The sequence below is a fragment of the Silene latifolia genome, chromosome Y (genome assembly GCF_048544455.1).
Source record: "Silene latifolia isolate original U9 population chromosome Y, ASM4854445v1, whole genome shotgun sequence".
NCBI lineage: Eukaryota > Viridiplantae > Streptophyta > Magnoliopsida > Caryophyllales > Caryophyllaceae > Silene > Silene latifolia.
This window is the reverse complement of record NC_133538.1, coordinates 414,656,628-414,660,960: the sequence shown is the minus strand read 5'-3', so window position 1 is coordinate 414,660,960 and position 4,333 is coordinate 414,656,628. Positions and strand designations below refer to the sequence as shown.

General features: G+C 40.2%; 1 non-coding gene across 1 annotated transcript; it reads left to right on the top strand.

The window, feature by feature from the left end:
- Positions 1-2,012: 2,012 nt before the first annotated feature.
- On the top strand, positions 2,013-2,119 carry LOC141636946 (small nucleolar RNA R71). The gene has a single exon (XR_012541511.1). It is a non-coding gene; the product is annotated as a small nucleolar RNA R71 (small nucleolar RNA).
- Positions 2,120-4,333: the final 2,214 nt, after the last annotated feature.

Here is a 4,333-nt window from a genome sequence, read left to right as displayed (position 1 = left end):
TGTTGTCGGTCTTGATCGATGGCATTACCAATGTAGGGATTAAAAATCCCTTCAAATTCGTTGTCCCAAAGACCACAAACTTCATTAAGTTGATCATTGAAATCTCTTGCTTAGATGGAGACAACTCTCCCAATTTCTTCTCTTGGCCAATGAGGCCATTCTCTTCTTCCTTGATTGATTTTGATGAGCTTTGCAAGCTCTCCTTGTCACAATTCACTTGCTCTTTGAATGGAGCATCTTCAATTTTCTTCTTCCATTGGAGTTCCGATTTCTTCCTTTCATCCTTTCGGCTATAATGATCAATCATGAAACATGGTTCATGCAAACGAGGAGCTCTCATAGTCTTGTCAAGATTAAAGGTTATGCTTTCATCTCCCACTTCTAGAGTGAGCTCACCATGTTTTACATCAATCACCGCACCCGCGGTGTGTAGGAAAGGTCTTCCTAGAATGATTGGAATGTTGGAATCTTCCTCCATATCAACAATGACAAAGTCCACCGGGATGAAAAACTTCCCAATTCGCACGGGGAAATCTTCCCATATCCCTAATGGTGTCTTCGTCGATCTATCGGCCATTTGGAGTGTGATATTGGTGCATTTAAGCTCTCCCATCCCCAACCTTTTACTTACCGAGTACGGCATGACACTCACACTAGCCCCTAGATCACATAAGGCTTTGTTGATCGTCGTGTCGCCAATGGTACACGGTATTGAGTAGCTTCCCGGATCCTTTAACTTTGGAGGTGAATTCCCTTGAAGTATTGCACTACTCACCTTAGTGAAGGCGATAGTCTCAAGCTTTCGGATCGACTTCTTCTTTGTGAGGATATCTTTCATGTATTTCGCATAGGCCGGCACGTGATTGATTAATTCCGTGAAACGAATTGAGACTTCCAAATTCTTCACAATTTCCATGAACTTTCCAAGTTGATCATCAAATTTGGGCTTGGCTTGACGACTTAGAAAAGGAAGTCTAATCACAATGGGCTCCTTCTCCTTGACCTTGTCTTCATTTTTCTTTGAACTTTCTTCTTTTGATGATTCTCCATCTTTGGAGCTTTGCACAATTTCTTCCTTATCACTAGCTTCCACAACTTCATCCTCAACTTGATTCTTCGGTGCTTCATACCTTGTACCACTTCTCAAGTGAATGGCACTAACCGTTTCATGTCTAGGGGGATTACTTTGAGGTGGTAATTGCCCCTTTTGTCTTTGTGAGCTTGAAGATGCTAGTTGAGTCAATTGTGTTTCCAACATCTTGGTGTGAGCTAGAATGTTGTTGATGGTGGTTTCCTTTGCTTGGCTATCTATTTGCATTTGAGTGAAAAATTCTTGTTGATTCTTTTGCATTTGGAGGACCGCTTTTTGGACATCAAAACCTTGGTCATTTTGGTGATTGTATGGATTTTGATTTTGGTAACCTTGGTTTTGATTGTAAAAGGGTCTTTGATTTTGGTTTCTCATGGGTGGTGGAGTGTATGTTGTTTGAGGGTTTTGAATATTTTGGCTTTTGTATGAGATATTTGGATGGAATTTGGCGTTTTCATTGTAAAAGTTGGAATAAGGGGTACCACTCTTGTATGCTTGGAAAGCATTCACTTGTTCATTTGTTCCCCTACATTCACCTTGGTCATGTCCCAAAGTTCCACAATTCTCACATATCCCACTTGGGATTGACGAAGATGCCGTCATGGCATTAACATGATGCTTTGATGATTTTGAGTTTTCTTCAAGTATAGCCATAGCTTGTTCAAACTTCAAATTGATTGTGTCAATGTGAGCACTAAGTTGAGCACCCAATTGAGTAACGGAGTCCACTTCATGCTTTCCTCCTCTAGTAGCCTTGCGAGGTCTACTATATTGTGAGTTATGGACCGCCATTTCCTCAATCTTGTTCCATGTTTGATTGTCATCAACTTCGGTGAACATTCCATTTGATCCCATATTGAGAATGTTCCTAGAATCCTCATATAAACCATTCCAAAATTGTTGTACCAAAAACCATTCGCTAAGTCCATGGTGAGGACATGAGCGACAAATTCCCTTGAACCGCTCCCAAGCTTCATACAAAGATTCTTCATCCCTTTGCTTAAAACCCGTGATTTGAGCTCTTAGCATGTTAGTCTTTTCCGGTGGGTAGAATTTTTTGTAGAAAGCTAGAGTCAACTTCTTCCAAGAATCTATTCCGAGGGTGGCCTTATCAAGGCCCTTCAACCATTGCTTCGCGGTGCCGATTAGAGAAAAAGGAAATAAGACCCATCTAATTTGGTCTTGAGTCACGCCCGTTTGAGAGATTGCATCACAATAGTCGCAAAAGGTTTCCATATGAGAATGAGGGTCTTCACTAGGCATCCCCCCCAAATTGGCTCCTCTCAACTAATTGGATGAAGGCGGACTTGGCAATAAAATTTCCGGTTAGATGTTGCGGTGTAGGAGTACCATTTGGTAGATTCTCCTCGGTGGGTACGGAGTGTGACGAGAATTTAGGCATTGTAGGTGGATTTTGTGGGGTATTGTGTAATGGGTTCTCCTCTCCTTCTATTGCGAAAGGGTTGATGAACTCACTAGTGGGTTGAACAACTTCACTAATACCTCTTAAATTCCTCCTAACAAGTCTCCTATTGTTCGTCAAGGTTCTTTCGATTTCACGGTCAAAAGGTAACAAATCACCTTGTAACCTTCTAGACATGCAAAATATCAAACAACTCGAAAACAATTAGAACAAACCTTGAGGAGTTTTACTTCCCCAAGGCTAAGAAAGACACAACTAATAACAATAAAAAGAAATCTAAATCAAGTAAACACCGTCCCCGGCAACGGCGCCATTTTTGATCGGTCCGTTTCGTGTTCACAATTAAAGATGTGGTCATTGGGTCACGGTCGAATCAAAACACAATTTATAGCTTCACAAACAACTCTACAACTAGTAAAGAGGCAAGTAAAGGTCGGATCCCAAGGGACGGGTATTGAAATGAGATTTCTATTGCAACTAGTGGTGTCGAAGGGGTGTCACAATTTGGGTTGATGTAGAAGGTCACCAACTAAAATAGCAATAAAAATAAACTAGCAAGATGAATTAAAAAGGGGTGTAAACAAATGATTAAAAAGCACTAAGGTGTCATGGGATCATAGGGGAATCATGGGAATTGATCATACAAACATGTTCTCAAATTATAAGCAAGCAATTATTATTGTGATGGATTGAGTTGGGTTATATCTTACAATCCTAGGAAAGTTTGGGTCCCGGAGCCGAATCGATTAGATTGTACAACACCTACAAGTCGACTTAATATTCCCTACTCAACAACATGCATGGTCTAATGAGACTCGAGTTGGGTTATGTCTTACAAGTCTCATTGAAAAGATAGAAGATGATAGTAAATGCAAGGATTCATAGGCTTAGCATTTCATCAAATATAACATGTGCACGAGTTGAGATCAAAACAAGCAAGCAAATAAAACATGAAAGCATATTAATTTAAGCATGAATCATTCCCCATGTTGGTTTCTCCTAATCACCCATCTAACCCTAGCTAAGAGACTACTCACTCATTATCATGTTGATCATGCTAGCAAGGTTGTCAATCATACCAACAATATGAAACATGATGAATAAATGAAAGTAATTAACAATAATTAAAAAGGGATTAAGAGAATTATACCTACTAATGATTCCAATAATAAAGCAAAGATAAAAGAAGTACTTGAATGCTTGATTGAGAGGTTGTCAATCTCCCCACAATAACCCAAATAATCTTCAATTACCCAAAATAAAGGATGAACAAAAGAGAGATTAAGGAAATAAAACTTGTATTAGAACTTGATTAATTGTTGATTACAAAACTAAAGAGAGATTTGATTGATATTAACTACTCTAATTATTGATAAGAAGAACATGCTCCTCTAATTAGACTAATGGGGTATTTATAGTGGAAATTAGGGAGGATGCATTAGGATTAACTAAGGGCTAATCTAGTAATTACACTTTTTAGTTTGAGCAAGGAGGAGCCGGTATTTTTCGAAGGAAGGGCTTCTTTCTTCGTAGCTTGGAGAAGAGGAAATCACGATGTGCTGGAATCCGGGCGGAATAAGGTCGGGACGGGTGGATTCTGGCGATGGGGTCCGAGCGGATTCGAGGGAATCCGGGCGGATTGTGGAGGTGGAATCCGAGCGGATTAGAGAAAAGCCGCACGGATTGTGCGGCATTTGTGGGACGGCGGATTGGTGACAATCCGCACGGATTGTCACTCAGCAAGACATCTTCTTCTTTTCTTCCCTTTTCTTCATAAATTCCTTGGGGATTTCCTTGGGGACTCAAGGATCCTTTCTCAA